Genomic DNA, 26,277 nt, shown 5'->3' with positions numbered 1-26,277 from the left:
AGATATCATAAGAGCTGAAACAGGACTTAGCCCTAGGGCTAAGGAAACATCATCACAGCTGCATAAAAATGACAGAAGTAAGGATAAGTCCTAATTTTTGACAAATTACCTTTTGATACTTACCTTGAAGAATGGTGTCTAGATATTCAATGTTGAACAACTTCATGTCAAATGGAAAAGTCATTGCAGAAAAAGGAAAGACTCAAGAAAGTTATATTTTGATCCTAAGCTGTGTTTTTGAAATTACACAGCAGTTTCGTAGCGTGCTACGAAACTGCTGTAGGTGATGCCTAATGCACAGCAGTTTCGTAGCGTGCTACGAAACTGCTGTAGCTACATATTATCATTCGATGGGCCAATTTTGAAGAACAAAGGGAAATATTTTTGGAGCAAGGTACACCTGGCATGGAAAAAAAAATAATCAAATGCATTTTTATGCAAATTAAAAGAAACAAAGAAGGACATTTGTGAACTCCAAAATTTCATGTTATGAAAACAGCAGCCAACTTCCAAGGGGATTACCAAGCAATGGAAAACTCATCTCTAAAAAGTGAAAGAGGTTTTCATTCTTAAGATACTGAAGTACAAAAACCTCTTCCACTTTCTTCAAATCCATTATGATTTGAGAGAAATGAATGATCAAACTTGCGCTACGAAATTGTTGTAGGTGCAGTTTTTCACAAGCATATTTTTACACCTGTTTTTCAAAGACTCATTCTAGGCGGTAGGAAAGATGTTTCAAAAAACCAAGAGAGGTTTTTGTTCAGCATGGATTGGTTCACAAAATAATCCTTCAGTTTTCCCAAATACATTTTTTATGAGAAGTTATGAGCTCTGTCCCAAGACCTATTTTTCAGTGAGAACAGAGCAAGGGACAGTCTCCTAGTTACTAGGAACAACAAAGGGATGAGTCATCAAGGGCCAGCTGGAAGGTTATGAGCACCATCAAATTCGACTTCATGGAGTTATAGGTGTCAAAGAATGCTTTAAATTTTTAGATAAGGTTGTTGTAATCATAATAAGGAGTTACACTCCTAGTTGTATTAGGTCTCTAGGACTCCTAGTTAGCTGTCTTTTGTATTAAATAGCTAGTTTTAAGTGTCAATAGGTGTAAAATTAGGAGGAATTCGAATTCCCCTCATGCTGGAGGAAGGAATATACTTGAACTCTATATATGGGAGAAGAACTAATGTATTAAGGTTGGAAAATTATTGAGAAAGGCTCTCATATTGTGCTTTGTGAAAAGACTCTGTTTTAGTAATACAATACTTGGCTTTGCTTCTCAGGAATCAGAAGGAATTCGATGTTTTGAATGTCTTGTATTTTCTTCTTCCTATTATCTACAGTGGTATGAATGTGTGATTACTTAGAAATCACTAACAGTGCTCTAATTTCCTTCATGCATTTGTGAACTGTATTGGTCCTATGTGTATCTAGTGTTTTCTCCTTATGTTGAATTCTTATGCCCTGACTTCTATGTAAAGCTAACATTATTGTCAATACTGAAGCATATTTGACTCCATAAGCCCAATGGATACTTTCTAGTTGTGTTTCAACCTCTTACACTTGTTCATTTGTTTCATAGAGTTAGCCATCTTATTCATTATCCAAATCCTTAATCTTGTGAGAGAGCCCTCTCAGGTTGGGGAGGCTAAGCCTCAACCAAAAGTTGGTTTGAAAGAGTTACACAAGGTCTACCTGATCAGCAGCCTATCAGTGGTCTGATTTTGTGATAACAGGACAAATTCCATTTCTACCGCAGCACCCAAAATCTACATCATCCCAACTGATGGTTCATCTTTCTTCTTTCCATCTGACTGTGTAACAGTTGCAACCTCTGGTCTTGAAGGACAATTATTCACCATGTGTTCACCCTCACATAGGCAACACTTCAAAAGGTTTCTTTGCATTCAGTTTACCATCTTCCCTTGCCTAATCTTCCTTTGAAGCCTTTTCTCTCAATTTATCAGACTTCTTCTTGTCTTTTACCCTTTCTTCATGATGGTCTACCAACCTATCAACTGCAGCAAATGCCTCCTCAAGTGTTTTGATTTTCTGTCGCTTCACCTCATTGTGTTCTCAAGGTTTCAATCCAATTATGAAGTTGAAAACCTTGTTTTTCTCTCCCATGTCAGGTAACTCCAAGGTCACACTAAAAAATTCCCATTGATAATCTTGTAGACTTTCGCTTTGTTTTATGTACTTAATCTTTGTTCATGCATCCCACATTTCATCTTGTGGGATGAAATGAGCCAACAATGCTTCCTTCATTTCTTCCCAAGTAGAGATGTCCTCAACATTTCCATGGGAAATCTGAGCCACTCTCAACCTCCACCACATCTTGGCATCCTTCATAAGGAATTGGGCAACAACCTTCACCTTGGCCTCTTTCGATGCAAGCCCCAACTATTCGAGGTATTGCTCCATATCCCACAAAAAAATTTCCAAGTGTCTTCGCGCTTCTCATTCCATCATATGAATCTAGTTCTTTTATCTTGATGTGGGCAGCTCCTCCTGTTAGAGTCCTATGTTATAGTAATCAAAGTTAAGTATGGTATTTTTATTATTCTGTTCAATTTGTAAAGTGTTTCTATGATTTCATAGAGATCAAGTCTTGGTGTTAGTTTAGGATAGGATATACTAAAGTTTTGAGTGGTGAAAGAAACCAAGTTATTAATTTCTTAAAAGGTCTAGGTTTTGTATGTCCAGGGTTAATGTATCATCCAATCATGGATAAAGGTAAATAATGGGCTTGGTTTCTCATCATGGGGATAGTTAGTGTCTTTTCAATTAGTTGCATGGTCAAATCAGGTAGTACATCATTTCCTTGTAATCATGAGTTGTTGTAGTGCTTCTCCTTTGCATTGTGCTTGAAAATTTTGATTTCAAAAAGTCATCGTTGAAGTTAAAGGAAGTCTTGGAACACATAGAGGGTTATAAATACATGTTCTAGCTTTCAAAAATCCATCGAGCACATTAATTATCCTCCTCAGTTTCCCTTCTCATAAAACACAAGTTGCTGCATTTTGGTTGCAGGGGATCCACTGCTCTTCTGCAAATTGAGGGTTTTCTCGCCACCACGGCTGCATTCAAGTTTCAAATATCTCTTTTCTGGAATAATTTATGTTGTATGAAGTTTAATTCATATTTAACAATCGAGGAGATCACCCAGATGATCTTTCAACCCACAACACCTTTAACTCACTGCGCCTATGTTTTGGTAAATTTGTTGCGCTTATCAAAGGCATTAAATTTGGTATAAGATAAGAGTTCTTGCATTCCTTTTTGTGTATGGAGCATAAAATAAGGTATTTGTTATAGCTCCAAATCTCACTCTTGATGTTTATGATGTTGCACTCATGGCCTAGGGCAACCCCTCCTTCCAAACCTCGTCCAAATACTTAAAAAACAGTGTTTTATTCCCTATACGCAACATTTCCCTAAGCTAAATGCGTGTGTACGCAGTTTTGTGTATACCAAACCCGCATATATGTCTTACAACACTTAAAAAAATTAAGTCTCCTTAATTTTGGGCAGAGATCACGGGTTTTACCTGTTGATTACTTGTTAGTGCCCATGGCCCAACTATTCCCAACAAATTCCCAACTAAAAAACTACTTAGGGAGAAGTATAAAAAGGATTCAATGGGAAGGCCTAAAGGAGGAGAGAATAGAGAGAAAAATCACTCTACTGAGATTATCCCTGACCAGGTCTGAAGATCCTTGTGCTTTCAGCACTTTCCCCCATTATAGGAAACCCTTGTTTCCTTGAGCTTTGATGTTATTTCACTAGTTGAGATACTTTGGTATGAGTTATGGAAGGAGTTTTTAAAGGCTTGAGATTGGATGAATTCAGAGGACGGTTCCGCTTGGAGCTTGCGAGAGGAAGATTCAGGTGAAATCATTCCTTACTGTATTTTAGTTATCTACAATAAAAGAAACACTTGTCTTTTTCTTGATATTAGTCTTCTTCATGCTTATGTTATTAATGATATGATTTGCATATGAATAGTTGTTTCAATTGTATAACTAACTACCTTTCAATATGCTATGAAGTTAATTTCTTTATGATGCTTGGTCCATATACTGCTATGCTTCTTTGAATTGGTTGTTTTGTAGGTTAAAGGATCGAAAGGAACTCCAAGAGGGTTTGGACCTTGGCTGGATCTACCCAAACGAAGGACCCCCAAGTGCACCTCTCTTCACGTAGTTTGCTTATATTAGTATCATGGTTGTGTGGAATGTTTGTTTTTCATTGTAGATAACCCCTGCTCTACTAGGGTATTGACCCAAGACCCTAGGGGACTTTATCCCTCAACAGAATTGGCGACTCCGCTGGGGACAATAGTATTGTTGTTCCTAGTTTAGATTAATTTAAGCCAATCAGGGTTTAGCCTTTGATTTTCTTGTTGTGAATGAGTTGTCTCTTCCTATAGGAACTCAGACTGTAATTCTGAACATTTTATTCAAACCTTTTTTTTGCTTTTTCTTTTGAACTGTTATATATGCTGCTTTGCCAAGTTACAGGAGCATATATACGTAAGTTTCCCCATATCAACCCGCGTATACGCAGGTTTCCTTGGGCTGAATCGCATACAGACGCAGTTGTGCATTGACACAGTCGCGTATACCCTAATTTTCCAAGATTTTTGTAAATCTTTCTTGTTTAGTAAATTTGTTTGCTGGTCTGAGTACTTCTTGAGCAGTCAAGTTTGGTTGTCAGTCTCTATTTTTACAACAAGTTTCTGGTTTCGAATTCTCTCTGTTTGTGGAAAGTTTTGGTCTTGTTTTGCTTTGTTGCAAGAGTCATCATTTGTGTTTGAGCACACGAGATTTCTCTCTGAGAATCTTGGTTGTTCTGGTCTTCTAGAGCAAAAAGATTATTTTCAATCTTTGTGACAAACTTTATCTTTGTGATCTTCTTGCTTAGAGTCAAAACTACACCTTGTGGCCATTTACTTTTCTTGCTTTTTGAAAGTTGTTGAGTGACGATTTTGAGAGTTGTCTTTCTTGATCTTTTGATCATTGTCACCAAGCTCTTTTTACCACTTTTTGGTTGTTGAGAGCATCTTGAAACACCTATTTTGTTGAGTTTTCACCCATTTTGAGTTGATAACTTGCAAAGTGTTTTGGTTGCTTATTCTTCAGTCTCAAAGTTTTCAATAGTATTTAGAGCACTTTTGAAAAGTCATTTTTGTTTTTGCTTTTGAAGAAAACTTCTTGAAAACTTGGTTTTTGCTTTCTTTGGCCTTGTTTTGATTTGGTTTCTTTTTGCGAGTGAAAGTGCATTTTTGTTTGTCTTGAAATTTGCTTTTAGTGTTTGGACAAAAATGAGCATTAGCAACTTATATTCTATCTAAACATCTTAAGTGGCTAATTAGAATTGATAAGCAAGTTACTTTCATTCTTTGATTTAGAGTAGTCTTAAGTTTTTGCATCAGCATATACTCATTGCATTAGAATAGTTTGTGCATCTTTAGGGCATCCATAGTTTTGTTAATTTTTGTGAGTGTGAAGCTTGAGTAAAAGAAAAGAAAAGAAAAATTTATTGTTTTCTTAGAAGTTCCTTGGAACCTAGTAGAAATTTCTTTCATCGAAGAACAAAACGATTGCATTTGCATATAGTTTGGTTTTTATTAATTTTTTTTGCGTCAAAACACCACAAGTTTCATTTTTGCTTATCCCTTGACTTAAGAACAACCCATTTAAAAACAAGCGCTAATTAAAATACACTAGAACTTTTTTATAATTGTCAATTTAGACACACCAACAAGTTTTAGGATATTTTAGGGCCTTGGATTAGGCGTGTGGAGAGAAAACTCTCCGAGTCCATTTAAACTGTCAAACATAGGAGTTTGAATAGTGAGTGAAAATCCAATAGCGTTAGGAAGACCAAGAAAGCTCTAGATCTGGGAGTTAAGCGCAAGGGTTTTTGAAGATAAGGAAGAGAGATACCCCCCTCTCCTACTTGTCAGATCTTACCTCAAGACTGTTCCGCCTAGATTTTGACACGAGTTGGTAACTTTAGTTGCTTGTCCTATGGATCTACATAGGTGGCTACGGAGGGGAATCCCGTGGCACCTGAGGTCAGCGTTGTATCACTCTCAACGGTACTACTGGAGGGCACCCTTGCGAAGCTTGGGGGCTTGCACTAGCGCAAGCTGTTGTTAGGAGGTCAGTGTAACTTCTTCTGTTACCTTTGCTGGTAGGACTAGGCTGTCATTATCCCAGACTATATTCGGAAGGCCCCTTACTTCACTTTCTTGTATTTTGGTGTTCGGTCCTCATCACCCGGAGCGGAAATACTTGAAAGTTGTTTGACTCGCTGACATCTTTTAAGGACTTTTTAGTGTGTGCTCTGTGCTCTTAGTTGGCCTAGCTTTCATTTTTTTCTTGAGTCTTTAATTAGATCTTAATAAAAATTTCAAAGTGGTTGACCGATTGCCTAGATGGTCTCAAAGACTTCATGGTCTTTCACCACCAAGTTTAGAGCCTTCTCCTAGAAGGCACAGAGGGAATACTGCCGGTGGGTTTCATCAGTGGCAGCTGACGCATTAGGGATTGATCCTCCCCCCGAGGCATTAGTGTTCAGGATAGGCCTGGTACTTCCGCAGAACTAGAAAGGAACACCCCAGTTCTTTCTCAAGTTCTCTTTCAATCGGAAGATAACACTGAGGCACAAGAACTCCCAGATTCATTAGTGGCTCTGAATTCTCCTCTACCTTCTAGTCATCCAGATTTGTTACAATACATTGGGACTCCAACGCATAGACCATCAAGTCCAGGTCATATTACGCGCTTACCTTCAATGACCACCACTGGAAGCATGGCTTCTACCACAAGTGCTACAACCATGCAGACTCCAACATCAGTACAAGGGGGAGGAACTATTTCCATCCCCTCTGCATCTTTATTTGGGTCTTTTGCTAGCACATCCTTAGTTGGGTCTACCTCCATTCCTTCTACGAGTGGAAATTCCCAAGCCAATGCATCTGGTTCTGGATTTTTCCTGTTTGGCACCCATTCACAGGGTATTCCATCAGTTCCATTTAGTGCCTCCACATCCATGATGGGTGGGTCAGCTTCATTTCAGGGTTTTCCTTTTGGAAGTGGTCATATACCACATTCCAACCCAACGATAGGATCTATGCCTTTTTCTTCTACAGGACAAGGTAGCAATCCCTTTCAAGGTTGGAATAACCCTGTGGTTAGTGGCATGGGAACTGGGAATCTGTTTTTTGGTCAACAAGGGAATAGGCCATACTCCACAGTTAGCTCATTTCGAAGTATTCCTCCCTTAGCTTCTGCTTGGAACCCTTATAAGGGGTTATCGACTCCTTATAGTCCTTTAGGAGGAAGCTTCGCTGGTTATGAAGGTTTTTCGGCCAAAGTTGGTCAAACTCCGAGTTTTGCTGGATCACAAGGTTCACCTTTTGGTTTAGCTAGTTCTGCTGGTTACTTCAGGCAGCCTGGTGCCTTCCAAAATCCAGGTCAATATTTTCAGAACTTTGGGAACTCCACCCAGTCTAGGTGGAATCCCCAAGGTCCTCCTAGGCTTCCTTTTCTGGCAACGTTAAATTTTCCAGATCTCACGAAATTAACAAATGATCCAATCAAATATAATCTAGCCTAGCCTCTAGTCCCAACCAAACTCCCTTCGGACATTCCAAAGTTTGAGGGGAAGGGCGATGAAGACCCGAGCGACCATGTAACCACATTCCATTTGTGGTGCTCATCAAACTCCCTCATCGATGACTCCATTAGGTTGAGACTTTTTCAACGCACCTTAACTGGCAATGCGGCCAAGTGGTATATAGAGATTCTAGGGGGCAGCTTCACATCTTTCACCGATTTGGCTAACATTTTCCTAAATCATTTCCAGTTGCCCATCCGTTATGATGCCGGAATTGAACTTCTGGCCAATTTTCATCAGGATATAGCAACTCACATTTCTGATCATATTCAGGAATGGAGACGGAGAAAGAGGCCATTAAGGCCAAAATTCCTCTTGAAAACCATCTCGAATGGTTTTTGAAATCCTTACAACCTAAGATATCTAAGGATGTCTCACTGTCCGAAGTCTATTCTGAGGAGCAAGCTATTTTTGGAGCCCATCAGTTAGAATTGATTTACTCTCAGTGTGGGATTCTACAAAAAATCTTGCCTGATGCTCCTAGGACTAAGGTTGATATAGCCAAGTCGAAGCCAAGTCCACACGCAGATGGTATCGTTGGATCCGTAGACACAAATGCAGTGAACCTGTTGAGCCAATTGCAGCAGTTTTCTTTACAAACTACTCCTAACAAACAGGTCACATCGTCTAACCCTTCGTCTTCTCAACCCTCTTCTGTTAATGCTATCCAATCTTCCAACCCCAAAGGAAATCAAAATTCCAATGAGAATAAGAAAGGAAGAGGTAAGAAAAAGAGTTAAGATGGGAAGACTGACGCAAATAAACCTGGAAATAATGCTGGTGGTGGTGGAAATGAGTCTAGAAATAAAGTCAAGTTTCCATGCAAGCTATGCAGTGGAGACCATTTAACTCATCTCTGCCCAAAAATTCAAGATGCTTAGCACTTGTTAGGGCAGCAAGGGACTTCTAGCTCTCAAGTTGTGTTAACGAACCCTTTTCCCCAAGGGTAGCAGATGCTTACTGGCGTGAATTCAAATCCTGGTACCTCCACAGGGGGCAACCAGGAAGGGGATAAATCATCAAATGTTTTCATGATGGGTTCCCATGCTAATGTGGCCACACAGTCACGTGATTATGGTGAAGGTGAAACTTCAAAGGATAAATCAGTTCCTGAAACTACCAACCCACTTCATATTGAGTGACCCTCTGTCGAGAATATACCTAAGATACTGAAAGGTTCCGCTAAATGTGCGACTATCAACCCTAATGTTAGAGTAGCCCAAAATTACTCCATTGTTGCGGATCTAGCTCAGAGTCCATGTGCTATGTCCACTTTGGAGGTGCTCTAGTTGTGTCCTGCTCAAAGAAGTGCCTTGCTTTCGGCAATGGGGGCAGTGGATCCAAATAATTCCTTAGCTCTCACTTTTGATATGCATAATGTCAAAAAGAGACTTCCTCATCATATGGCTTTCCAGATAAAGTCTACTTACCGGAAAAATAATATTTTTCGGATGGTTATAGATGAGGGAGCTTCCACGTGTGTCATGTCTATGTCATGTTGGAAGGCCATTGGATCACCTTCGGTTGTTCCTTCACCTACCCTCTTGACAGCGTTTGATGGTCATTCTCATAGGCCATATGGGATTATCTTGGCCTTTCCTATATGTGTTGGAGGAAAGGTTGTCAATATCGAAGTAGAAGTCATTGATGCTAACCTAGATTACAATCTCCTCTTAGGAAGGAACTGGGTATATGAAATGGATGCCATTGTTTCGACTTTGTTTCGTTTCATTTGCTTTTCTCATGAGGGGAAAATTGTTAAGGTTGATCAATTGGATTATTCTCCAGTCGATCCTCGAGCAACTTTAGACTCTACTATTCCCTTATGGATAACCCTTGTTCGCCTACTGAGAATCTAGGAATCGGGATGTACTCTTCATTGATGGGTACTTTTGATCTTCCCCCTCCTATAGCTAGAATAGATACAATTTCATCATCCAAGGAGCCTTTACGAAAAGATTTTGTTCAAAATCACTATTTTTTGGATCCTAGGACCTTACCTTCTTCCACGACCACATTAGATGAAGGGAAGGTGGGTGGAATAGAATCTCTTATGTCTGTAGCAGAGCTTGGATATGAATTTATCAATAACTCTATAGACGACCATCTCACTCCTTCTTTGGAAAAAGAGTTAGATGGTGATGTGGCTCATTCTCGGACCCTTCATTCCACTTATGCCTTGGATTGCTTGGATATTGTTTTTCCATCTGACGAAGCGATATTCGAAGCAATGACGGCTGTAGATTGACCTTTGGAAGATTTACATCATCGTTTATATTTCCGTCCTCCTTTGCATGAAGTCGAGTCTAGGTCCCCCAATTTGTCTACTAGCAAAGTTTGTACGGTTCCTTTGGCTCTAACATAGTTTTCTATCGAAGGTAATATATTGATTGGTTCGATGACTGTACCTATAAACATCTCTAGTAGAAAGCTAGTGGAGCCCCCTGACGGGCTCTACCTTAAGAAGTACTTTGCTTAGCAGCTAGGCAATGGATTCTTTGTACATTTTGTATTTTTTGTACATATCTCATCAAGAGTTTTTGATATCAACACTTTTTGGTCTGTTGTGGTAGGTGTTGATGGATGACTTGGTCTATTTTGGATTCATCGATGGTGCTAGTTGGCACACTCGGAACCTCGCTTCTACAGTTTGGGTAATCTACTATCCAACTAGTCAATTGTTGGTATCAAGGGGAGTATGCATTGGTCCTGTGTCAAATAATATGGCTGAGTATATTGTCATCATTAATTTACTATCCAAAGCTATTTCTTATGGAATCAATTTGTTGGTAGTCTATCTTGATTCACAATTGATAGTGTCACAATTGAATAACATTTATCGAGTAAGGGATCCATGTTTATATCGCCAGTATTTAAGGGTGAGGTTGTTGCAAAGATCATTTATTTACATTAATTATTTGCACATTCCAAGATCTCATAATTTGTTAGCAGATTCTATCGCTAATCAAGCTTTAGACTGGCACATCATTCATTCATCACAACAAAATCAAGCATCAAAAAGTCGAAACTGTATATATATATCATAAAATATCTCGAGTGTACATAGGTGTGTCCAAAATAATATACAAAAATTGGGACTCAAATGCCCATAACCATGTCTAGTGCATCTAATGCCCCGGCTCAGGATGAGCGGCTAAGTATGTGATCGCTGCTTTGGCCACACGCCTAAGAGTGCGAACCCGATCTCGTGGCATGCCAACCACATGACGTTGCATGTTTATAGGGAGATCCTATGCAGCCTCCATTGGTACTCGGTGAGTTAGTCTCACCAAGTGCCACTGAACTATGTGTAGAAGTCACTATGTGTCCACAGCCGCCTCTTCAGCACCTCGGTCGCGACGTCCATGCTGTGGGAACCCATTTGGTCATACTAGCCCAATATATGGAACATGATAATCATATTAGTCATTTGAATCCTATCAAAAATATTTCTTAAACATTCATTATTATATTTGAAAAATCATAAAAAAATCATAAAAATCATAAAATCAAAAACATTTGTTACCTATATCGCCCCATGCTGCAATTGGTGGTAAATCTAGATCAGGATCTCCTCGGAAGTCTAATCTAGCATAGGGGTAGTCGTCTATGGCGATGATCTACTGCTCCCACTAGGAGAAGAAGTCATCGTCGAAAGCAGTTCGTGGAACATCCCCACCTCCTAGTCGTTTCATCAAGTTAGCCCACTTGCCCATTCGTGGATCTAGTGGGGTGCTGAGTGAAACTGATACTCTAGGACGGAGTGCTGGGACCCTCTCAAAGAAGAAAGAGCACAAAATAGTTCCATACCTGAATTTTTTGGCCTGCCCCTTCTTGATAGATGTTAGCTAGCTCTTCAGGTTGGCGAGAAGAGGGGTACACCAATCAAATACAGTGGTGAGACAGTCTACGGCCAATCTCATGGAAAGCCGTGAAGCCTAGTGTAAGGAAGTTGATCCATTCACTCTGGCTATAGTGAATAGGATGATCCTCAATGATAAACTCTCCACGTGCTTGATTGGAATTTGACTTCCAACCTTTTTTGGATGACCCGAGCAATAGATATGCACATAGTCCTCGATAGAGAGACTACCTCGTGATCTGCCTGTGAAATGTACTACCTCTCCCCTCCAGGAAAGGCCTGTGATGAAATAAATATCCTCAACCTCTATCTTAAGTGGCATTTGATCAATCATAAATGAGTCATCCTCGATGCTCTAGTAGTGAATGAGCATTTCGAGCAGGCGAGTGTTTGCTTTCATGTTTGGCATTTTGAAGAACTTTAGCAAACCACATCCTCTTAAGGCATCCAGGGCATTAGGATCGTTCATAACCTCATCATCCACTAAGGCATGCTCTCTTTCCCTCCAAGTGACTAGCATCCTAAAGAAAAAACAAGTTTGGACCATTATCTTTTTGTTTTGAAGTTTTCATGGCATATACGCGGGTCCGTTTCATACACAGTCATGTCTAGGGCCTGCGTATACGTGGGTTGCACATAGCCAACTTGTGTATACTCCGCGACAAATTTTTTTGACATATATTCAATGGTGAAACTTGAATTAAAAATTTTAAAACCAATCACAATTGAATGCAAGATAAGTTTAAGGGTTACCTGGTGATTTTGGGAAGATTTGAATGGTCGAATTTGGCGAATGGCAATGCTTGCTCCTTTTGCTTCACTCCTTTGCTCTCAAATCAAACGGTGATAATGGTGAGTCGAAAAACTATTTTATAAGCTTTGAAAATGTCAAATTTTTTCAAAACTTGATTTTGTTTTGTCTCATGTAACTTCTAACTTTGGAGCTTGGAATGTCGAGAATCGTTTGATTTTCAGGACATTTTGGACGCTTTTTCGACAGTTTCGAGACAGTTCCATGATTGCTGACCCGTCATGGTAGGTATCGTTTTCTCACTGGCATATAAGGTAGGGAAGCCATTTTTCCAGTGCATTATGCATACTAGCCTCCATTTGTCGATACCCTTGCCATAGGGTCAATCCCATCATGTTATGGTTCGTAAACCATCTTCACTCACTGATTTTTAATCATGACACAATGGTAGAGCCATCCTTTTCATGGGCATCATAGTTAGCACCTCACTGACATTTGTTGCCCATGCTGCTTCGATTTGAGTAGGCTCGGGAGTCCTCTGTAGTTCCGCCATGACTTATGCAATGAAGACTCATTCCTCTTTGCTTCTTTGCTTCGTTCTGGCCTTATACCCTAGAGGCTCCTTTGTGTTGAGTTGTACTACTGCATTGCATTTTGACCATTTGCACCTTTTGGCCTTGAGCCGGCTTCACTTGGACTCGTGTTTAAGCCAACTTGTGACCATGACGTCTGCAAAATCAAACTTGCATCCCCTTGAAACCTGCAACTTGACACACCCTGATCCGTGGAAGGAACACACCTTTGAGTGTCTTTGACCAGTTTTTGCCTCCCTGCATTGAGCATAGGATTGTTCCAAGCCCAAGAACTAGATCATCTGTTTCACTGACACTCGTTCTTTCCATTGTACTATAGCATTCTTTTATTCTTTTTCCAACTTAAAGAAAAAGACAAAAAAATTATATATTCCAAAAAAGAGTGGGAACGGGACAATATTTCCACTTATTGTTGGCAGCTAGAGTCAGTCATGTCGCCCTTGAACAAAGCACTCAAAACAAAGTCTCCTCCATTTGGGCAGGATTTAGTTTGACTTAAGTATGCCCTAACCTTGTTATTGAGTCAGTTCTCCCGAGTGGTTATCTCTTCCAATCATATGGAGGGTTCGTTCGTGCCTCCTGCACGACGAGCTTAGACAAAGTCATCAGATGCTGCTACATAGTCATCATTGGGTCGTGCTTTTCTTCAAGGAAAGTTAGCCTGAGTCGGCCTCTCTGCGGTGTCTCTTGACTCATTTTTTAGTCGGCCATCCCTGGTTTTCAGTATCTTGTATATCATCACATCAGTTATATTGGTCCTTTACTCGTGCCGGTTTGAGAAGGTCTCCATGGACTTCTTGCTGGCAGGTCTTGTCCTTATCAATGATGACATCTTGCTCTGAGGACAGGCCTAGAGCCGCACCCTGGCCCTATTTTCATTATTGATAGGTCACCTTATGCTCAGCATCGATCAGTATCATGGGTCTTTGACTGAGTGGTTTCCCTTGTGTTCGACATTAGCTTGCACTATCACACATTGGGGTTCATGCAGTACCTTGGTTTCTATTTGACCCTATTGGTGGATACCTCACCTCTGTGTCAGCTCTCATTATTGGTTGGTTCAGAGGAATTTTGTCATGCACTAGCCACATCTTGTGTACGGTGGAAACGTGCTTCGGTTGGGTTACTACATCTTTTTCGTCCAATTCCTTCCACATTATTGGCCTATAGGTTACACTCACACTAGATTGATGAAGGATGCCTTAATGCCTTCCTTCTAGTGGATCTTTCCCTATCGGTTATGACTCATTGCTCTAAGGCAAAGATCTAGAGTCCATTTGGAAGTACCTTGGGGTTTGCAGTCATTAGTGGCAGATCCTTTGCCATCGACAGTGGGAAACCATCATTATCTCCTAATTGATAGACTCTTACAAGTGTTTGACTCCAGCTCATCTATTCACACTTGTTAGATTGTACTGGGTACCTTGACACTTATTATCATTATCAGTGAGTGGCCTCACATTTGTTAACAATATACATCAATGATCAGTAATCAGATGATTCCTCACATGGTCGACTTCAGATCATTTATTCCCATGGTGTAGAAATGTACCACAGCGGTCGATGAAGACCTCGGGTTGCATCAACATTTCATTAGTTCACTTGACAGTTGCTCCTGTTGCTGCTAGTTGATACCACTCCACTTCATATGTTGCAGTCATTCACGACGACATTTTATATGTTGGCACCTGAGTTTGTAGTGTAGTACCACCTTACTCCATCATATTCATATGGTATTTTTGGGATCAGTCTTTGATATCAGTGATCAGCGTCATCTTTCAGCATCATTGACATTCTTATATGTGATATTTAGACATGTACTTGTTCGATCGTGATTAGATGATCCATTATGTATTTTCCAATATTTTATACTTGTATACTTAGTGGATCCACTTGTACTTGATATGAGGACATGCTTTAATTTCTTTGAGAATGGGTATGCCTGCCTCAGACAGTGTTTCTTTCTGATCTCCTTTTGTGGCTTGGCAGGCTGAACTCTGGTGAAGTCCTTCTCAGTTTTTGACAGGTTTCCTTTCCATGCACTTACTTAATACATTTCGGCCATCATGTACCCCTTCTAACCTCATATATTAGGGGGCATTTGTTATAGCTCCAAATCTCACTCTTGATGTTTGTGATGCTGCACTCATGGCCTAGGGCAACCCCTCCTTCCAGACCTGGTCCAAATACTTAAAAAACAGTGTTTTATTCCCTATACGTGACATTGCCCTAAGCTAAATGCGTGTGTACGCGGGTCTGTGTATACCCAACCCGCGTATATGTCTTAAAACACTTAAAAAAATTAAATCTCCTTAATTTTGGGTGGAGATCACAGGTTTTACCTGTTGATTACCTATTAGTGCCCATGGCCCAACTATTCCCAATGAATTCCCAACTAAAAAACTACTTTGGGAGAAGTATAAAAGGGATTCAATGGGAAGGCCTAAAGGAGGAGAGAATAGAGAGAAAAATCACTCTACTGAGATTATCCCTTACTAGGTCTGAATATCCTTATGCTTCCAGCACTTCCCCCCATTATAGGAAACCCTTGTTTCCTTGAGCTTTGATGTTATTTCACTAGTTGAGATACTTTGGTATGAGTCATGGAAGGAGTTTTTTGAAGGCTTGAGATTGGACGAATCCGAAGGACGGTTCCGCTTGGAGCCTGTGAGAGGAAGATTTAGGTGAAATCATTCCTTACTGTATTTTAGTTATCTACAATAAAAGAAACACTTGTCTTGTTCCTGATATTAATCTTCTTCATGCTTATGATATTAATGTTATGATTTGCATATGAATAGTTGTTTCAATTGTATAACTAACTACCTTTCAATATGTTATGAAGTTAATTTCTTTATGATGCTTGGTCCATATACTGCTATGCTTCTTTGAATTGGTTGTTTTGCAGGTTAAAGGATAGAAAGGACCTCCAAGAAGGTTTGGACCCTGGTTGGATCTACTCGAATGAAGGACCCCCAGGTGCACCTCTCTTTGCATAGTTTGCTTATATTAGTATCATGGCTGTGTGAAATGTTTGTTTTTCATTGTAGATAACCCCTGCTCTGCTAGGGTATTGACCTAAGACCTTAGGGGACTTTGTCCCTTAACTGTATTTAATCCGGTAAACATCATCTATCAACCATTTTTCTTGATCAGAGACTTCAAAACCTAGTCAAATTCATGCGAATGAAGTTTGTTGCACTCAGTTGTTGCGCTTTTGTTATAGGTGATGATTTTCAAGAAGGGAGGTTTGCAGTTTGGAAAAATGTTTTATAATAGGTAGAGTTTTATTCCACTTTTCTGACACATTCATAATTCTAGGAGACGATCAGAAGTACGAGAATGATGAATTTGTTGTGTTTTCTCAAGAAGTGTGTTGCTGCGTTTTTCATTGTTTTAGCAGTTAACTTCAAGATTAATTTTTGACCAAATGGAGAACAATATTGAAAAAATAAAAGAGGTTTTTTTCAAAAACGAGGTAAGTAACCAAATTTTCCTTTAGTTTCTTCATAGGTGTCACAGTTTGGAATATTTGAATGAACCTTTATAGCCTATTTTTTTAGATTTCGTCATTTCCTATTTTAGTCATGATCTTTGGGCATAGATTCTGAGGATATGGAGAATAATTTTCGAAAATGAGAGAGGTTTCTCTCAAGTACAAGCTTATATAAAAAAACCTCCTTCATTTATGTAACATATTTCAATATTAAAGAGATATGATCTAATATTTGATCCCTATTTCCTAGTAGGCAATTCCAAATCTTAATGTAACAGATTCTATCTTTGGGGAAATGGTTGAAATTGATCCAAGTAGCTTGGAAAGAGTTTTTAATTTATATTTTGTAAATATCTATGAGAGAGAGTTGATCAGTGTGTGATAGAGAAGAGACATTGTGCATTATACAAATTTAATTGAAAATTTCAGTGAATGATGAAGTTTGAAGTCTACTTGTTCAGAGATTCTTGTGTCAATCATTTATGGTGATGTTTATCTCTTTTTTATGTTTATTTATATTCTTTTATATCCATGCTTAAATTTTATATCTTCAATGTTTAGTTAAAAGAAATTATTTCAAATTCACTTTCAGGCGCTCTGCTATAGATACCTAAACATTTCAATGTTTTTTCCTCCATCATAATATCTAAAATTCATCCTTAGCTAGATTCTTTAGATATTATCAATTTCCTTATTCCTCTAGTCACATCTCTACAATGAAATTTCACAAAGACACCATAAATATTGCCTACCTTGTCCCTGTCTAATGATTCTTCATTTCCCATCATAACACTGAAAATCATTAGCCTGATTTGACTCCATGCCTAATGGATTTTCCCTCTCCTCTGCCATCAAAATGTTAAAATTATTATACCTTGATCTGTAGACCTAGCCTAAAATCCAAAACATTTCATAAGAGAGAGCCCTCTCTGGGTTTGGAAGGGCTAGCTTCCATCCTTAAAGTTTTGTTTTTGGTTACCATTGGGTTCCTCTCCTCATCCTGGAGGAATTATGAAGTGCTAACACCTCCAATTGACCTTTTCCCCACTGCTTTCTTCAAAATTGCAATCTCATTTAGAGCTTCAGAAAGACTCTTCCGTGGCTTTGTGATCTCATCCATGCCTTGGTTCTTTGTAGCTTCAAGTTCCTTGACTTCATTCATGGTTTGATCATATCTCTATTCAAGATACTCATAGTGCATCTTGAGATCTGCATAACTCTTTCTCTGCTGAGTGAAATTCTCCTTAAGTTCAGTATTCTCTCCCTCAAGTGCATCCATCTTTGTGTTCAGCACATCCATTCAGTCCAACATGTCATTAATGAAAACTACCTCAACGTTCATGCTGGATTCAACTATTACTTTCGGTTCCTCTCCAACACTTGTCATCAATTTACTTTGAGAACGTGTCACGACCATAAAATGTGCCTTCATTCAACGTGATCTTGATTTTTTTGTCTTTCCCCTGCCAAACTTCTTCTATGTCGCACTACGACCAATTACACAACTCCTTCAACTCGGTATTGCCTGAACCAAGCTCTGATACCATTTGTCACGACCCAAACATCTTGGACGACTGCCCAACTCGACCCATCAGCGACCCATGCAACACTGACTAACTTTTTTTCTTTACACTACTTGAGTTTTTGGACTACGCCTTACTTCCAACACATAATTTATTTTTTGTCAAGTGTTTACTTCTTTTAGTTATATGTGTAGAGGAATTAACATTTACTTCATTCAACATTAGATAACCATACATATACAAAACAACAATAAAGGGGAGGGGCGACTTCCAACATCTCACCCAAATGCTATTATCAACTTCTGCAAATAATATTGTACAAGTTACAATTTTACAATGTTGTGGCAGTTTCTTGGTTTCCAACAACTTGTCCACCTGTTTTACCAAAATTGTGCAGCCTGTCATTTACTTGATGTGACTTCTACCTAGTCGTGCAACTTGCCTGCAACCTTAGCACGACCCTTGCCCAGTCATGCAGTTGTTCTGCACGTTCTATCTGATTCATTCGCAGTTTTGCATGAACGTGCGACCTACCCACAATTATGCCTAAATGTGTAGCCTACATGCGGTACTGCTTGAACGTTTTGCCCGCATCCCTACTTGAATGCGCAACCTACCCAACCAGTGCAACCACTAGAAACCCCAAATTTCCTACCTAGAAACGAAGACTAGCTTGACCTAGTCATGCAGCTTGCTAGGTGAGACCCACTCTGCCTGTCACCCTGAATGCGTCCTCTTTTTGCCTTTGTTCAGTTTTCTGCAATTTTCTTGTGTTTGCCCTTGCTTGTTCCTCTGAACTTGCTTGGTCCAGTTCTAAGCCTTGAACAAATAATCTTTCTCCAATACATATTCTCTCCAACTTGTGGTGGACATCCCTTATCATTTGAGATGACCTATCATTATACCTGAAGTTCCCTCCATAGGTAGGCATGCCCCTAGGCCTACCTGCAAGTGGTCGGGCGAGCACCCCTTGTGGGCGAGAGCACCTGCCGTAGCGCCCATGCTAACCCCTCTTATTTTTTCGGTTCATTCCTTGTCGTTCCACGCTACCACTCGCCCAACCCTTTCCCGCCACACCATGGCGCCCCAACGCCCCACCATGGTGTGGGCATGCCCTTGGGCATGGGTGCACTGACTCGGCCACTATAAGTTATGACCGCGTGCTCCTCCTAAACACACTCGTCCAAGTGCGGGCACTCTCCTAGATGATGCTCCCATGTCTTGCCTTTCAGCTTTGTGCGGTTGGGCACTCTGCCTTTGTGTGGACGCGCACCCTCTTGACTCGCCTTTCACATGTGTTCAGTTAAACACATCCATTTCCCGACTCGCCTGTTCGGTTTTTTGACTCTCCGCATGCATGTGGGTGGTCACGGGCGCTCATTGGTTGTAATGCCAACTCAAGGCCTTAACACAACCCATAATACACAAGTTAGAGGTCTAACATCAAGTTAGCTACCTAAGGAACTTATTTTGAAAATGTAATTGATTTCAAAAAAAAGAAAAAAAAAAGAGGTCAAGGACAATTATTATACATATTTTTATTGTTATTAAAAATTGTTACAATAATGAAATAATGTTATATATATATATATATATATATATATATATATAATATATAATAATAATATATATAGATATATATATGAATGAAGGCATTTAGATAAAAATTAAATTAAATTAAAAATAATAAAAATATTTATATTAAAATGTTTTAGAAAATATAAATTGGTTTAAAAGTAAATTTAAATTTAAATTTAAATTCTTAAATTAAAAATAAAATTATTAATTTTATAATATTAGACGAATGATAATAACAAAAAAATATTTATTTTAAAATCAAATATCATTTAAAAAATACAAGTACAAGTTAATTTTAAATTTATATTTTTGAGTTAAAAAATGTTATTTTTTCATAATAATAATAATAAATTTACTTTTGATTATGCGTCATTTATATAAATAGGGAAAAAAATGTTTACTTATTAGTCTTTGTATTAATAATAGTAGCGAATACTTATTTATAATCTTTAGTTATTAATGAAATTAAAAATGTGATTATCTTTTAATAGTTAACAGGGAATGAAATGACATCATATAATTAAAAAGATAAAAAGTAACCAAATAAATAAGAAATGACATCATATAATTAAAAAATTAAAAATAACAAAATAAATGATTAAAAAGATTAAAAATAACAAAATAAATAATTACATTTATAGATGATAACAACTTTAAAAACAAATGACATCATATAATTAAAAAATTAAAAATAACAAAATAAATGATTAAAAAGATTAAAAATAACAAAATAAATAATTACATTTATAGATGATAACAACTTTAAAAACAACCCAACTTTAGTCTACTAAATATTGAGAGGAAACAAATTTCTTAAATTGTAAATTTTTAATCATTTAATATAAAAGGAATTAATAGACCAGCAATTAAATTATTAAAAAATTATATCTTGATAAATCAAGATTTAAAATATGTTTAAATTAAGAATAATTCAATTTATGACAATTTGTTATAAAATTATAATTTAATTAATTAATTTATATAATAAAATAGTTTTGAAAATAATTTATTATAAAATTATATGATTTTATGATGATGGTGATTAATGTTCACCAAAACCATTATAGTTTATGGGACTTTAAGAAGGTAAGAAATTAATCGAAACTTTTTAACATATTATTTCTATGTTTGAAGAGAAGTCAGAGAAGCATTCTCATATCATCAGAGTTTTGTGGCCTTACTAGGTCAAGAAGGCTAGAAGTGTGACAAATATTTTGAAAATTAGAAAGGATTTGACTATAGGCTGGACTTTTCATCTTAAACCCTCTTAGTGTTACTAGACCAAACCCAAGTTTCACTATGAAGTTTATGAGAATTAGTTCTTATTTTAGCAATGCTCATTTTCTTCTTAACACTAGCCTCTTAGCCATACTACACCAAACCCAAGTTTCACAATGAAGTTTATGAGAATTAGTTCTTATTTTAGCAATACTCATTTTCTTCTTAACACTAGCCAAGATAGATAAATATTTCTGCTTTTCAAGGTTGAGTTTGATCACTAAATAACTTCTCCTTAAATTTGGATGTAATAATATTTTCAATATCATCTTTATTCTACAAGATGATCTCCTCCTTTATCTTCCAATAATGTAACCAAAATAAAATATTATTATGTTATTCTCACTTAAGAAAAAAGTAAATATTTTAACTAGAATTAAAAACAATTTATATATAAAATATTGATTAAAATAATTAAGTTATTTTTTTAAATATAAAATATATATATTTTTAATAATTTTATATTATATATTAATTTCTATATATTTAATTTTAATATATTTTTAAATATTATGTAATTATAATTATAATAATAATTTCACTAACGGCTATTTTTTCTATAATTTTTTTTAATGTAATGTGATATTTATTCTTTTTTTCTATAATTTTTTTTAATGTAATGTGATATTTATTCTTTAGTATTTGTGAAACAACTTCTCTTTTGTAATAAGCTGTAAAACACCTCAATGTTTTGCCGAAAAGCTTAATCAATTTCCTAATAAATACAAAACCCGGTAAAAATGTTACCACCTACTTAAGAAAACTGTGAATTGTATATCCACTTTCAACACTCAGCCATTCCAATTAGGGCCATCTAGGGAGGAAATTTTGAATTGTATATCCACTTTCTAGTAACATTCGGCCAATCCAATTAGGGCTATCGTTTTTATCTAAAAATAAAAAAAAAACCGTCACCCAAAACATAAATCCAGCTTCCCTTAAATTGGAATCTTGAAATCCAACAATAAATTAAGAGATTTGAGTAAATTTCGCTGTATTCTGATGATTATGTTTTTTCTCTTAAAGTTATGGAAATTTTGGTTATATTTTAAAAAAAATTAATAGGGATTTTTGTAAATCTAAGTAAAAGTTGTCAAATTCCATAATGTTAGGTTTTTTAGAGGTTTTTGATGGTGCTGAATCCATTTCCCCATCATAAACATGATTCAAGCACTGTCTCTGCAAGATCTTTTGAATTGTTTTTACCCAAATTCTGGTTACTTTTGACCATCAGGGCAATTTCTCCATCTCACTAGACAACTCAAATTTCTGTTCACTCAATTTTTAATTAATTTTTTTTTGAAATAGCTCTCAAAAAAACATAATTTTGCTTTGACCAAATATTAAATTTTAAAACTCTATAAACCAAACCTCCCTACTTAACTACATAACTACAGCCTAAAAACTTATCAACCTTAAAAACCCTTTACCAAAAATGAGTGACACTTATATAACCCTGTGCTTGGTGCTGAACTGTACTCTTGTTATTACGGAGGGACGGCATTATAACGTACAATTATTTATGTTTGAATATTACCAAAAATGAGCGACACACCCTGTGCTTGGTGCTGAACTGTACTCCTGTTATTACGGAGAGACGGCGTTATAACGTACAATTATTTATGTTGGTATTCAAACTTCAACAGAACTCTGGCTGGTTGTCGCCTTGTTCTCTTTTCTAGAATCGTTTTAGCTGGAACGACAATGACGACACCTTGAGTCTTTATCTGCCGACAATTGGGTTATCCTCGAACAGCTGTGATTCATATCGACCTTGCACTAGAAAGTAGCTTTATCTCCAGAATAAAACAAAGCGCACTCTTTCAACAGAATATTAATTTGGGAAATGTATAATTTTAACGGAATATTAATTTGGGATATGTATAATTTTAACGGAATTTTAACTTTGTTCTCTGTTTGTTTTTTTCTTTGCAAAAGGCACAGCTTTTAGGTCATTACTCTCGTTGAGGTTTACAGTTAACGGTTACTCTGGTGGAGGTTTTTTTTGTTATACCAAAAGCGGCAGGGTATTAGTAAATTTCCAAATTTTTATTATTGAAATTAGTTTTATATTTTAGGTTACTTTAGGTAATTTGTTGCAGGTTATTGTTTAAGTAATTGATTTCATTGATTTTAAATGAGACAAGTGTAAAAATTACTCTAGTTTTAACTGTTAAAAGAATTTGGGAATCAAATCTGGTTAAACCCTTTGATACATGTTGAAGTTTTCAGTGGTACCAGTACACATTAGTAAACTTCCAAACTCTTATTATTATTTTGAGTAGAGGATTAGTCCCATGTTATTAAGTGTCTGTTAGTCCATATAAGTGATTCCCCAATAAAATAAATGTGGCAATTACTCCAACAACTCTGATCTGCAAAAGATGCAGGGTATTAATAAATTTCCAAATCCTTACTATTGAGATTAGTCTTATATTCTAGGTTACATTAGGTAATTTGTTCCAGGTTACTTTTAAGTAATTGAGTCCAAATGAAGTGAGTGAAATTACTCCAATCTCCACTATCAAGAAAATTTGGTAATTAAATTTGGCTAAAGTTCTCATACATGTTAAGGTTTTCTGTGGTACCAACACAAATAGTAAACTTCCGAGTTAGCGATGAATCCCATGTTATATATGTGACTATTAGTCTATATAATTAATTCCCAATAAAACAAATATGGCAATTACTCAGCAACTCTGACCTGCAAACATAAACCGTTTATCGGTACATGCTCTGCAGAATATAGTACTGGATGCTTTGTAAATACATATGTGTTCCGTTCAGATGTTCAACTTCCACTGTGGCTGCGCTTCGTATTTTTAAGTATTATTTATGAATTTTTTTAATATTTTTATTGATATATTGAAAATATAATACTCATTCGCAGAGATTGAACCTTAACCTTAGTGAGTTCATCTATTTAGCATTGATGCGGTCAAAAAGCCCCAAATGTAGCTTGCAGCTTAAAAATATGTCCTTCATATAGATTTATGCTTTTAAAATAACATGGCAGTTAAAAAGTTACAGTCTAACATTATAAATTTTGAATTGTCACTGAAAATTGGATTTCAAAGCTTTCAAGTGAGTGCGGATAATGTTATGTGCAAGTTTTGGCTAGTATTGTCAACTCAGAAATACCTCTAGTCAGTTGGTCACTTAAACCTAAGAACAATTCTCAGCAACATTTGTCAAAGATTGAAGTAGCATCAAAACCAACAACAGAACCATCTATCTAGTTTATTAAAGACACAATTAGGGCACCAACTTAAGAATCTCTCTCACCAGAGTGACCAACCCAAAGATCTCTCCTACCCTGAACTGAGCTGTAATTGCACCTTGCTTTTGAATGCAATCAACTCAGTTTTAATCTGTTTCCTGTAGAATACTGTAAAAATGCATAAAATGCTTTGTTATCAGATTTCTTAATAAATGTATCGAAATCCCATCTTCATCTGAGTGCAATTAATCATGAAGAAAACTCGAGTAATTCAATAGGAAAACCATCTACATATTTATTTATATATATGCACAAAACATTTTACATAATTTGAACAAAAAAAAATTGTGAAAATGTTTTTCTGACACTGAACAAATCGCCTTCAATTCTAGTACTCTCTCCTACGAAGCCAAATCCATAGAATAGATATAACTATTAACAGATACAAAGTGTGGCAACTCCAAGATGGCTAAAAGCCTTTGAATCGAGGCCCAGATATCCTGGAAAATAAAACAATAGATTTAGATCAATAAATATGCAAATCAGAGGCACAAGATTGAAAAGTTATCATATTCTTCAAAAATATAAGCATAATTTGGAAAGAAATATTGGCACAATTTGAAAAGAAATGATATAGAAGATTGTAAGATAAATTTTAGAAAGAAAATTGTGTTTGAAACTTTAGTTTGTTTGATGTCTACTTATTATGAATAGGAAAAATGTGTATAACGAGTAGAGTGTCACCATTACAAACTAAATTGGCAAACACAATTCTATTTTAAAAATTCATCCACTATAAAAATATTAAGATTAAAGAAATGATATGGGTCGAAAGAGAAAGAGATCAGTTAACCTGGTATTGAAGATTTTCATGTCAATGAAATTATTAGGCTGTACCCCTTTCAAGCATCTCCTGATACTGCAGCAAAGACATCCGGTTCTGCAGCCTCAGTTGCTCATAGAACTTAGCTATGAATTCGTCGGCCCGCCTGTCAACTTGATGGTCATAAGCTTGATCTTCACCGGAATTGGATATCCTTCGACAGAGAGGAGACAACAACGGGCTCAGTTTCTGGAGAACTGGCAGATCGTTTTGGTCAAGGCAATCCTTGCTAAAGTATTCATTGCTGTAGTCCAACTGGGGAAAAACAGGAGTACTGGGCTCTTCCTTGTCTTCAACTTGATGCGGATGAATGCATGGAAAGTGCAGAATATGTGTGGGGAAGTAATGATGTTTTCTCTTGGTCATATGGAAGATGGCAGGGCTGTTACTGCAGGAGAATTCATAATCTTGAAGCCCAAACCCACCATGATTGTTGCCTCTGGAATGATGGAACACTAGATTCCTCAGGCTTCTTCCATAGACTTTCCCTCGTTCCATCATGATATGCATGTCCATGAGCATCTTTCATTTTGAAATGAGGCCTTTCCTGATCATGAAGAAGGTGATCCTTAAAATGTTCGAGAAGCGCTTTGCAGAAGCATGATTTACAGTAGAATGGACCTCCATTTTTTTGGGTTTTGTCTTCTGATCAAACCACACAATATGTAATAATATAAAAAAACACAAAACCAAACTGATAGAATTATAATCACAAGCAGCAATACCAAACTTACAGATCCTAGAAAGAAGGAATCTGAAGACAATCAGTTGTGGCCTTGAGCAAGGCTTTCAATGTCTGCGAGGTATGAAACCTCGCAGAGCTAGCCGATGAGAGGCCTTGGCAAGCCTGTTGGGTTCCTATTTGAAGGCATTTGGGGGCGAGTGAAGGAAGGGGAGGGAGATTGATTGATGGTGAGAAACTTGCAAAGTAAGTCATGGGCCAGTTTGGTTGGTGGATGGCGCGTGGAGTAACCATCAAGTAGGCGACCCACTTCAAATTAAAAAAGAATCGAAAACGATGCGCATATCATAATGGGAAAGAACTGTTCGAACAACGGCGGGCCTCAGTAATTTTTAAATATCATGCTCGATCATGGCAGCGGGCGATGATTAGGGTGTTCGACCATATAAAATGCACATCTTTTTAAAAATATCAGAGTAGGAATTGTCTCCGAAAGCCCTGCACCTTTTACAAAACGCGTGTTGAATGCTGGCCCTTTTCTTTTTCCCTTCTATCAAGGAGAATCTGTAGACCCTTTTGTCACTTCTCACCAATAAGACTCCCGTTCTAATATGATGTCTAGCAATAACCTCATTGTTACGCAGTATTTAATGCTGTTTCACGTGGCATATAGATCATTAGATTTTAACTGCTTTAGAATTTGATGATCATGCATCCTA

At 37.2% G+C, this 26,277-nt stretch overlaps 1 pseudogene across 1 annotated transcript; it reads right to left on the bottom strand.

The window, feature by feature from the left end:
- Window positions 1–24,263: 24,263 nt before the first annotated feature.
- Window positions 24,264–25,518, bottom strand: LOC149199994 (uncharacterized; annotated as a pseudogene). The gene is made up of 2 exons (XR_016253328.1): window positions 24,847–25,518; window positions 24,264–24,493 (listed from the first exon to the last, which is right to left on the bottom strand). The product of XR_016253328.1 is annotated as an uncharacterized LOC149199994 (transcript).
- Window positions 25,519–26,277: the final 759 nt, after the last annotated feature.

This window comes from Pinus tabuliformis, chromosome 2_1 (genome assembly GCF_031772625.1).
Source record: "Pinus tabuliformis cultivar Carrire ecotype Pingquan chromosome 2_1, CPIR1, whole genome shotgun sequence".
Classification (NCBI taxonomy): Eukaryota; Viridiplantae; Streptophyta; class Pinopsida; order Pinales; family Pinaceae; genus Pinus; species Pinus tabuliformis.
Note: the sequence above shows the minus strand (reverse complement) of the source record. Positions and strands in the feature narration are given on the sequence as shown.